This window comes from Pantherophis guttatus, chromosome 2, assembly GCF_059756535.1.
Source record: "Pantherophis guttatus breed Tessera chromosome 2, ASM5975653v1, whole genome shotgun sequence".
In the NCBI taxonomy this organism is placed as follows: domain Eukaryota; kingdom Metazoa; phylum Chordata; class Lepidosauria; order Squamata; family Colubridae; genus Pantherophis; species Pantherophis guttatus.
In genome coordinates this window covers 158,531,471-158,544,042 of record NC_142064.1, presented here as the reverse complement: position 1 = coordinate 158,544,042, position 12,572 = coordinate 158,531,471, and the positions used below count along the sequence as shown (strand labels likewise).

General features: G+C 36.2%; 1 long non-coding RNA gene across 1 annotated transcript; it reads left to right on the top strand.

Annotated features, from left to right (window-relative positions):
- The first annotated feature begins 268 nt into the window (after positions 1–268).
- On the top strand, positions 269–1,416 carry LOC148115397 (uncharacterized). The gene is made up of 2 exons (XR_015731936.1): positions 269–678; positions 961–1,416. It is a non-coding gene; the product is annotated as an uncharacterized LOC148115397 (long non-coding RNA).
- The last annotated feature ends 11,156 nt before the right edge of the window (positions 1,417–12,572 follow it).

The window sequence follows — 12,572 nt, the reverse complement described above, 5'->3', positions numbered from 1 at the left end:
GTGCATTCGTATGCTCAGCGCGAATGCGCAGCCAGCAAACCGGTGGCAAACCGGTTCAGATTTCACCACTATTCATGGTGCTTTTTACAGACCTCTCTAAGTAGTTTATAGAGTCGGCATATTACCCCCAACAATCTGGGTCCTCGGTGCAGTATTGCAGATTAATTCTGCTGATTGCAGACTGCCAGCATTTCTGTGGTTTGAGTCTCACTGGCTCAAGGTTGACTCAGCCTTCCATCCTTCCGAGGTCGGTAAAATGAAGACCCAGATTGTTGGGGGCAATATGCTGACTCTGTAAACAGCTTAGAAAGGGCTCTAAAGCACTGTGAAGCGGTATATAAATCTAAGTGCTATTGCTATTGATGTCATCGCTCCATCTTGTTTTAGGTGTTTTTTTGTGGACACTTTTTATCTGCATGCTGGCTTGGGAATTCTGTGAGTTGAAGTCCACACATCTAGAAGCAAGTAAGGTTGGGAAACACTGTTCTAAATTCTCTGTGTTATGTTCAGGGTATAAAAGGTGAAGGGGCAGCCCCAGGGTTTCACGATTACACTATTTTCCTGTTCACGTTACAAAGCTGCTAATGTGAGTATTACTAGTGGTCCACCACTCTTGGCTCAAATCCGATAAGCCATGAGCAGAGTGGCATCTGGGCTGACAAAACCCTTTCATGGTGGGTACTGTTGCAATATTTTCAGGATCAGACTCAATAATTAAAGTAAGAATAGTATATTTAAATAAAGCTCTGTTTAATCACAGAAGGCATTCTATATTCACTGAATATTCACAAATAGAAGCACTGGAAAATGGCATACAGCTCCTTATATATACAAGGGGAGGAGCTAGATATGGGAGTGGTTATATATATACATACATTAAGCAGTGGAAATAAATTAACTCTTGTTATGCTGTACAGATACTATTTACATGATAGAGAATAAAGCATTTACTTGTGACAGGTACCCTGTGTCTCTATCATCCTGATACAGTCAGCAAGTACTCTCTCCTTTCCTTACTGTTAGTCAAGAGATTTATGCTCCAAACAAGTGGCAAAATATTACCCTAATTGTGGTGTAATCCATGTGCCAGAGAAGAGAAACGGGCCACATCAGGGGGATGAAACCAAACAAAGATGTGGCTGGGATATGTCAGTGTCCTAGTTGGTGCAGGTAGGCTCAGAGAAAAAGCAGGAGAATATAATAAGTAATGGCACAGGTTCAAATTCTTGTTGAGACACAAAACCTAAGGTCATCTTTGGCATTAACCTTGTTGCCATTTCATTTACCACATAGAATTGTTTGGAATATCAGTGATAATATACAGTGGTATTGTTTCCATATATTTTATCCTGCATCGTTTACAGGAAGAATACAATGTATTATTTTAAGGCAAATAAAAATGGCCTTCCTGGAAAACAGTTTTTGATTAAGAGCTCAGTGTGCTATCTGTTTTAATTTCACACCTCACAATAGGCCGTGGTTAAATTAATGGTGATTTATTGAATAATTCAGATAGCTAGGTTCTAATATTTGTAACTTGGGAAATACTGTATACCAACACAAAGCAAAACAAACCACAGCAACTTAAGGACAGGATCACATTTTATTATAATCGCCCACAGCGGATTTATATTGATAGGAGATTTGTATATAAATTGCTCATAACATCAGCTCTGTAGATCTTTTGAGTACAGGTAGTCCTCAATTTATGACCACAATTGAGTCTAAAATTTCTGTTGCTGAGCAAGACAGTTGGTAAATGAATTTTGCCCCATTTGACCTTTCTTGCCATAGTTATTAAATGAATCATTGTAGTTGTTAAGTTAGTAACATGGTTGTCAAGTAAATCTGGCTTCCCCATTGACTTTGCTTGTCAGAATATTGCAAAAGATGATTACATGATACCGGGACAGTGGTGGGATTCAAAATTTTTTACTACCGGTTCTGTGGGCGTGGCTTGGTGGTCATGTGACTGGGTGGTCATGGCCAGGTTGTCATGTGACTGGATGGGTGTGGCCAATTTAGGCATCCATTTTGCCAATTTAGCAGTCCATTAAACAATACACAGCAGCTCCTTTTCTATTCTTTTTTTTAATACTGCATGAAGTTTTTGCTCTAGGTTTTTTTTTTTTACTAGGGGGGAGATGTTGGCAATGCCTGGGGATTTCTGGAAATTTCTCCTCTGTGTTAGAGGCACCAAAATAACCAAGATGATATAAGGTCCCCTGCTGGAGCAGGGGGTTGGACTAGATGACCTCTGAGACCCCTCTAGCCCTGGATTGCTGTGCTGTTTCAAAGCATCCTCTGAAGCTATGTCTAGTGCCAGGTTTATGGTCCTTCCTTCCTCTCCTTTTTCTCTCCCTCCCTCCCTCCCTCTATCCATCCATCCATCCATCCATATCTCATTCACTTTCCCTTCCCTTCCCTTTTCCTTCCTTCTTTCTTTCTTTCTTTCTTTCTTTCTTTCTTTCTTTCTTTCTTTCTTTCTTTCTTTCTTTCTTTCTTTCTTTCTTTCTTTCTTTCTTTCTCCCTTTCTCCCTTTCTCCCTTTCTCCCTTTCTCCCTTCCTGTGAAGAACCCCAGAAGGTCTTTGGTAGGAAGAAGAAAAGTCAGACGTTTTGAGAACATGCCCATTGATCATCTGACATGCTTAGAGCTCCACTATTGATTAGCTTAGCCTGAGCAAGGATAGCTAGCAGCACTTTCAATAAATTCTCAACTCAAGCTCAGTGCACTTGGGGATCCCCAAACAGTGAGGATGAAGTGAGAGTAAAAATATTTACCCTTCTCTCCCTTCTCTCCCTCCCTAACCCTCCCTTTCTTTTTGCTGTGTATTTTTATTTTTATTCGAGATTTCTTTTGTACAGGTAGTCCTTGACTTACAACAGTTCGTTTAGTGACCATTTGAAGTTACAACAGCGTGACTTAACCGTTTTTCACACTTAAGAAAAAGTGATGCAACATCTCCATGGTCATGTGATCAAAATTCAGATGTTTGGCAACTGACTCATATTTAGGACGGTTGAAGTGTCCTGGGGTCATGTAATCACCTTTTGTGACCTGACAAGCAAAGTCAGTGGGGAAGTCACTTTACACTCTTGTCACTAGCTTAACAACTACAGAGATTCACTTAACAAATGTGGCAAGAAAGGTCGTATAATGGGGCAAAACTCAGTTAACAACTGTCTCACTTAGCAACAAAAATGTTGTGCTCAATTGTGGTTGTAAGTCGAGGTCTGTGGTTGACTGTGATTGATTGACTGTGGTCAATCAATAAATGTAAATCAATCAAAAATACTTGAGGACTGGAGTCTAATAGATTACATTTACATTACAATACTTCAACGAAGTATTGAAGTTGTTTTATTTTACAGGAAGCCTGTATGTGATATGTAGAAGGGAGCCTGTAATCTAATCGCTGAATTGCACAAAACCACTTTTGTAACACCTCACTGCAGCATCATTTTGCATACTTGCATGCAGACAAGGGCCCAAGCAGTTTCTCACAATGAGCTACAAACAGCAGAACAATAGAAGATATTGTATAATGTATAACCTACATATATTGTATATGTATAACCTACATATAATCTATGCAATATATAATCTACAAGTAGAATATATGTAGCTAAGGGTTGAACTATAGAGTCCTTGGTGCTCTCTGTGCTTGGTCCATGCGTTGTGAAATTAAGGAATTTTCATTATGTCTTCTGTCTGCTAATTGGTATTGCATTCTGCTAGTCTTTTGCCTGTCTGTCCTACATAGTGGCTGTTACAATTCTTATGTGGTATGTTGTTGATAACTCCTATTTTTTTCTCCTTGGGCGTCTGGATTTTTTGGTTTACTTAACAAAATCAAAATAAATCAAGTAAACCAAAAAACTTGGTAACTGAAGAAGAAAAATATCTATGATATACAACATAACCAGGGGTGGGTTCTAAATTTTTTTACTACCGGTTCTGTGGGCGTGGCTTGATGGTCATGTGATAATTATTTAGGATTTAGCAGAGGTACAGGTCTACCAGGCTTTTAACTGCTTGCAGAGCTGTACCGATCTACCCATTTATTTTTGTAGGCACTGATCTACTCATGTATTTTTGCAGGCACTGGTCTACCCATTTATTTTTGCAGGCACCGGTCTACTCATTGGTTTTCTTTTAACACTGATCAGCTGTAGGGCGGCCCTTTGAAGCCCTGCGGCAAGAGTTTAAACAGTTTTTTTCCCTCTAGCCATCAGCTGGGACTCAGGAAGCAGCAATAGATTGGGGATGGGGCCAAATAAAAGGTAAGAATAACACGGGAGCGGGGGGGCGGGGGGGGCAGAACCGGTTCAGTGACATCATATTGTCACTGCTACCGGGTCAGTGGAACTGGGCGGAACCGGGCGGAACCCACCACTGAACATAACGACTGTAATCAGCTACTATGTAGGACAGGCAGAAGGCCAGCAGGGAGTATTCATTGACACCAACTAGCATGCTGAAGACATAATGAAAACTCCTTAATCTCACAACACATGAACAAACTCAATTGTAGTTTTTTTTTATTTAAAAACAAACTTTATTCAATATAAAAATATAAAAGTTATACAAAAAGTTCTTAACTCTAAAAATACATTCAAAACTACTTATAAACAAATTAACAAACAGGATTACCTATCTATAATATATAAGTATACAAATATATTCATTAACCTTTGCTTCTTTTATCTTAATGACGGTGTATATTTGTTACCTTTGATTTCCTACTATATTTGACATTACCTTTTTTTCCATTGATTAATCCAATCATACCATCTGTACCATATTTTGAAATACTGTGAGTCTTCCTTATCATTTAATTTTAAAGTTAGTCTATCCATTTCTGCGCATATAAACATCTTTTGAATTATTTGCTGATCTGTTGGCAACTGTTCTGATTTCCAAGATTGAGCTAAAGTTAATCTGGCCGCCGTGATTATATGTAACGTAATGTACTTTATTTCCTTCCTACTACTTTTTTTGAGTATACCTAACAGAAAAATTTCAGGTTTTAATTCAATATCTTCTTCCGTTATTTCTATTATCCAGGTTCTAATTTTTATCCAAAATTTCTTAATTTTTGGGCAAAGCCACCAGAGATGATAAAAGGTTCCCTGTATTTGTTTACATTTCCAACATATCGGGTTGAAATTTACATACATCTTTGCCAATCTTGCCGGGGCTAGATACCATCTGTACCACATTTTATAATGGTTCTCTTTATATGTTGCTTTTGTTATTCTATAATTATTTTCCCATATCATTTCCCATTCTTCCAATTGTATGTTTCTTCCAATATTTCTAGCCCAAGCTATCATTTGACCTTTAACTATGTTTTCTGCCAAATCGAATTCTAGTAGGTATTTGTAAAACTTTGAGATTATTTTTCCCTATTTGGTTTCTAATAATTTATCTAATTGGTTAGGTTTTATTTCAACTCCTCCTTCATCATTGTCTTTTTTGTATCTGGTTTGTATTAATAGGTAAGGCCACCAGTCCATTTCTATACCCTGGTCTCTGAGCTCCTGCCGTGTTTTTAGTTTTCCATGTACATTCAAAACATCTTTATATCGTATTATTTTTTGGGTGGCTGATATATTAGGATGTATTACTGCCTCTAATGTAGATATCCAGCTTGGGACTTTCATATAATGTTTATTTTTAATTTCCAACCAGGTGCCAATTAGTGAGTTTCTAATTATATGATTTTTGAAATGTTTGTATGTTTTATTTCCAATATTCCACAAATAAGCATGCCACCCTTTAAATAAATCGTGGCCTTCCAATTTCAATATTCTTTGATTATCCAAATTGATCCATTCCTTAATCCAAATCAAACTCGCTGCTTTATAGTATTTTTCCCAGGCTGGTAGGCCAAAGCCTCCTCTAGTTCTATCATCCTGTAATATTTTTAAATTTATCCTCGGGTTTTTCCCATCCCATATAAATTTTGAAGTTATTTTGTTCAGATTTGTGAAAAAGTTTTTCTCTAATTTGACCGGAATAGTTTGGAATAAGTAGAGGAGCCTTGGGAGTATGTTCATCTTTATTGCCGCGATTCTTCCTAACAGTGATAATTTAAGTTTCCTCCATCTCTCTAGGTCTTTTTTGACTTGTTGTACTAGCTCTCCATAATTATTATCTTTAATAGCTACATTTCTAGTTGTCAAGTTTTTATCTTCTTAACTGCTTGCAATCCTGATTGTTGTTCCAAATCTTCTATTTGTTTTATTGTTAGATTTTTAGTTAATATTTTGGTCTTGTCTTTATTAATGTTTAACCCTGCCATCCTGCCAAATTTCTCTATCTCCTCCATTAATTTTAATTGTGTTTCTAGTGGGTCCTCTATGAAGAACACAAGGTCATCAGCAAAAGCTTGGACCTTGTATTCTTCCCCTTTTACTTTAAGTCCTTTTATATTTTTATTTTGTCTAATTCTTCTAAGCAAATTCTCCAGGGTTAAAATGAAGAGCAAAGATGAGAGTGGGCACCCTTGTCGTACTCCTCTACTTATTTCAAAAAAATCTGTTAATTCCCCATTCACTAATATTCTTGCCTTCTGTTTTGTGTATATTGTAGCTATTATATTTTCAAATTTCTCCCCAAATTTCATATTTTTCATCTGTTGTGTCATGAATCTCCAATTGACCCGATCAAATGCTTTTTGTGCATCGAGAAAAATCAGCGCAACCTGTTTTTCTGGATGCACCTCATAGTATTCTATTATATTGATCACCATCCTTAGGTTATTTTTAATTTGTCTTGTTGGCAAGAATCCGTTCTGGTCCGAGTGTATTCTACTGTTTAATATTATTTTTAATCTATTTGCCATTAGGCTCATAAAAATCTTATAATCGGTATTTAATAAAGAGATCGGCCTATAATTTCTGATTTGTGTGGTATCTGCCCCTTCTTTTGGAATTAACGAAATGTGTGCTTCCTTCCAAGATTCTGGTATCTTTGCCTCTTTTAGTGCCTCATTGTAGACCTCCAATAATATCCAATTTAGTGATTCTCCTAGTTCTTTATATAACTATTGGTAACCCATCTGTTCCCGGGGTTTTATTATTTTTTTGTTTCCTGATTGCTTCCTGTAGTTCCTCCATAATAATCTTTCTATTTAACATCTTTTTTTCTTCTTCCGTTATCACGGGCATTTCCTCCTCTTTTAAATATTGGTCTATTTCTTCTACTTCCACCTTATCCGGTGTATATAAATCTTGAAAGAATTGGATTGCTATCTCTTTCTTCTTTTCTGGGCTCTGTTGTAGTTTGCCTTCATTATCCTGTAATTGATGGATTGTTCGTTTTTCTCTCTCTTTTCTTAATTTATAAGCCATCCACCTCCCTGGTTTATTTGCCTGCTCGAATTGATTTTGTCTTATGAATTTCAATGCACTGGCATATTTTTCTTGCTCAAATATATTCAATTTGTGTTTGGCTGCCATCCAGCTCACTCTTACTTGTTCATCTCCTGGCCTTTCCTGTAATTTCTCTTCCCAATTTTTAATCTCTTCATAAATTATATTATATTCCTTTTCCTTTTCCTTCTCCTTTTAGTTGTGTCCCACAAATTTTGTAGGGATGTCTGGTTTTTATTATTATCCTTGAAGAACCATTTCAGTTCTTCTTCTATTCTTTCTGTATATTCTTTTTCTTTCATTACCTGTGTATTCATCATCCATCTACTTTTTCCCTTTCTCCATCCTCTCCATTCTATTATTAATGGGTTGTGGTCAGCCCAGTCATTGGTCCCTATCTCTACAGATTGAATCTTCTGTGTTAAAATCTTTGTAACCCATACCAGGATTTATGCGGGTTGGAGTAATATGTATATTTTTCCTCTTTTGGGTTGTATATTCTCCAAATATCTACTAAATTTAGTTCTTCTATAAGAGATAAAAATGTTTTCAGCAACAAATTTTTCTTATTTTTTTTAATCTGATTACTTCTATAGTCTTTTTTTGAGTCCACAATAGCATTAAGATCGCCTAACAGACATACATTTTCTACATTTAGTTCTAATATTTTTTTGTGCAGTTTTTGGTAAAATTCTTTTTGCTCACTGTTTGGTGCATATACTACAACTAACAACACATTTTTGCCTTTAAGATTAACTTCAATCATCAAAGTTCTTCCTATTCTATCTACATATTTCAATTTACTTTCTATCTCTTCTTTAACATAAACTGCTATGCCTTTTTTCTTTTCATCAGTTAATGATACATATAATTTCCCTAGTTTTTTACATTGCAGGTATCTTTCTTCCTGTTTTCTTATATGGGTTTCTTGAAGGCACACAATATCTGCTTTTTGTTTAATTAATTTCCTAAATTTTTTTAGGAAACTAAATTGTAGTTTTAACTGGGAAATTGTAAGCATCCTAGATCGAATCTGTTAGATGTAAATGCCTTATTCTCTAATGTGTAAATAGTGTATATAAGAACATCAAGGGTTAATTCATTCTTTGATTCCTAATGTATTCATGACTCATCACTCATTCTCATGACTCCACCCCCTGTGTATATAAGGAGCTACCCTCCACAGTTTCCCTGCTTCTATCTGTGAATATTCAGTGAATATAGAATGCCTTTATGTAAATAAAAAGAGTTGTATTTGAACTCTTAATTCTCTAATGATTTATTGAGTCCGATCCAGAAAAACATCGCAACAATCTGGTAGCAGAGGATGGTTTGATTGACTCAATAAGAACTTAAACATGCCTAAAAGAGATAGACCCAACACCAGGGCATACAGCAAAGAAATGGAAGAAGATCAAGAAATAATAAATAAATCCACAAATGCAATTTCAAGAGAACCTGAAGAATATACCTCAGAAGATGAGGAAATAATAAATGAAGATGATGAACAAGAAGAAGACGAAATAGAAAACAACGAACTCAGGTCAGAAATACTAAAACTCTTAAAGAGCCAAAAGAGTGATGAGAATCTTGTCGCGGAACTCCAAAATGTTCTAAGAAACAACGGAGCAGCGAGAGAGGAGCACATCACTACTAAAAAATCAAAAGACTTAAAAATAGTAAGTGATATGCTTACAGAAAAGAATGCAACGAAGAGGGAGAGCAGCGGTCCCGCGCGAAATTTTGAATGGCAGCCATCTTGGTTTCAACTGACCCCCAAGATGAACGAAACTGAGCCAATCAGAAAGCTAGATTCAAAATGTCTGGCGCGAAAAGCCCTACTCGATATGAAAAATGAAAAAGAAAAAACACATACTTCAGAAGAATCAGAAACAGAGAATGAAGAAGACCCATTAGACATACAAGTAAAATCAGCAATGAAAACGCTTTTTGCTGCATTTGGGCCAAGACTAAAAATCACTAAAGAATCGCCAAGGAAGCAAGCAAGCAAACAAACGCCTCAGGACCTGCAAACCTCCATCCCGAATTCAAGAACAGTGACACCCGAGCCCAGAGAGCCTTGCCGATTCCTCCCTACACCAAAAACAGAAGCAAGCGACATCTCCAGAAAGAGAAAGAAAAGGACAATCGCAGTTACCAGGACCCCAAAAACCGAGCCAGAGACCGACTCATCGGAAGAGGAGCCGAACGAGCGGGCGGCAACGGAGAGAACCTTCCACGACGAAGACAAAGAAAGAATGAGCAACGCGCATGTGCGAAATCAAGAAAACAACCCGGGAAGATTTGAACTCATGAGGGAACCACACAGACTCGTTGCTGACATCCCTACACCATTCTGCAATTTTCTGCATTTGCAAGACCACGAACTGCCTCAGGTTGTAAGTAACGGCCAAAGTAATATAGGAAACTTGCCTAGTGACTTCCCAAAGTTAAGGGTTGATGGTATTAATCTACAAGAATGGTATCAGCAGCTTCAGGTTATTTTCATGAAAGAGAACTTATTATTTTTTATCACTAATCCTCCAAGAAGACCTTGGACTTTAAAAATAGATAGATTACACCATAGAGCCTTTTTTCTAATAATAGCCAGTATATCTCCTGCAATGTATTATAGCATCAAATCAAATCTGACTGTTTCAGAAATTATTCAATGTATGTTTAATTTGTTCCACAGCGACAGTGTAGCCACTACAACAAGAATGTCCAAAGAATTCTTTTCATCTAGAGTAAAACCAGGGGTTTCTATAAGTGAGCATTTAATATGTTTAAACAAAATAAGGGCTGAACTGCATTTAAGGGGAGAAGTTATTTCAGACCAAACAATGAAAAGTGTTATTATTAACTCACTTGACTCATCATGGGACAATTTCATGTCACATCTTGATACCATTAACTTAGGATATTTATCCATAGAAAGTCTATCCAACAAATTGATAGCTGAAGACAATTCGAGAAAAAATCGATCTAACAATCACACAGAACATAGACCTGTTAGGAAAGTAGCTTTCCAAGAAAAATATAATGAAACATATAGATGCCATAATTGTGGGTCCAAAGAACATAATAGAAGAGATTGCCCCAGATTTTCAAAAGAAAGGCACAGACCAGAATACATGAACAGACACAATCATAGACAGCCTTCTATAGAAAGGCATAGATATAGGAGTCCACCAAATTACAGAGAAAGCTCAAGAGATAAAAAATCTGGTTCACTGAATGGACTAAATAAACATGACAATACAAAACCCCAGCAAAGTGAAAATAATAATTGGCTCATCGATTCTGGGGCTACAAACCATACCACTAACAATAAAGATATATTGTCTTATTTTACAGAAGATAAGTTTGTAATAAAAGTAGCCAATCAAGAAAAGGTTCAAGTACTAGGCAGAGGGAATGTAATTTTGTCTGGTTTAGGAAAAAGAGAGGGGGTATTGTTAATACCCGAAATACCTCATAACATATTGAGTGCCATAAAACTAAGTAGGGACTCTGGTATTAATATAACTTTCTCAAAGGGAGAAGCAATCCTAGAGAAAAACAAAAGTAAAATAGGTACTGTGATAATTAAAGGGGGCTTGCCCTACCTCATAACAAAAGAAGAATGGCTACATAATATTGATTCAAATGTTGAAGAATGTATAGAAATAGATGATGAAAATGTTAGCAATAGTGACAATGATGATTGTATAATATCACATGATCAGAATGATGCACCCAACATAAAAAAACCAAAGATAGGTAAACCAATCCATGATGAGTGTGCTCACATCTTACATAGGAAGTTAGGCCATGCCAGCTTTCCTGTAGTACAAAAAATGACTGAACACGCAGAAGGTGTCAAAATAAAAAATTGTGAAAACTATTTGGAATGCTCAGTATGTAAGTCTACAAAACTAAAAACTAGCCCCAGACCAAAAAAATCTGCCAGATCAACTAACAAAATTTTTGACTTAGTACACATGGACCTAGTAGGACCACTTACTCCATCAATCACATATAGAAAACGTTATTTTCTAACAATAGTGGATGATTATAGCCGTTATGGTTTTGTTTACACATTGAAACATAAAGATGAGACTTTTCGAAAATTTAAGGAATTTTATAAACGCATAGAGACACAACATAATATTAGAATAAAGCAAATTATGACAGATAGAGGATGTGAATTCATGTCTAAAGAATTCTCTCAATGGCTAAAGGATAGAGGAATGCTACATTACACTTCCAGTCCATTTTCTGCGTTCCAGAACGGAATTGTAGAAAGGAAAAATTCCACACTACAAACTATGATTAGATGTACATTAGAGGATGCTGGCTTAAGTAAACAATTTTGGTCAGAGGCACTACACTATTCAAATTATACACAAAATAGGACCTGGTCCAGTATTATAAATAAAACACCATACGAAGTGATGTATAATAGAAAACCAAAATTGGCACATATGCATATTTTTGGAGTCACTGCAGACGTACACATACCCAAACAATTGAGAAGAAAGGGAGAAAATGTATCCAGAAGACTTAGATTCATGGGATATGAAACTGGTACAAAAGGATATAGATTCATTGATGGCAATAATAAATTTATAGTTTCCAGAACAGCCGTGTTCCATGAACAGGCCAACTGGTCTAAATTACATTTAAATGAAATATTCCCAAATAAACACATAGAAACAAAATATCATAAGGAAGGAACTGTAGATAAACAAAATATCAACAAACATGAAAACAAGACCAAAACCTGGACAAATAGCCAGTACAAAATAAAAACTGATACACTAACAAAAAAGGAGGCAAGATATATGCATGACAACAATAGTAAACCAGAAAGAACAATTAGGAACAACAGGAACAAGATGCCAGATAAATATAAAGATTACGTAATGAATGTAAATAGTGAACCAATAACACCTAATACGTACGAAGAAGTACTGAAACTTCCTCGCGAAGAAAAAGAGAAATGGGAACTAGCCATGAAAAAGGAAATGGAAAGTTTGAAAGGATTAAATGTGTTTACTCCCACAACTGCACCTAAGGACAAAACTATTATTGGTACCAGGTGGATATATAAAATTAAAAATTTGGAAGGAGGCAATAACCTGTACAAAGCTAGATTAGTTGCCCAAGGTTACGCACAAAAATATCCAGAGGACTATACAGACACATA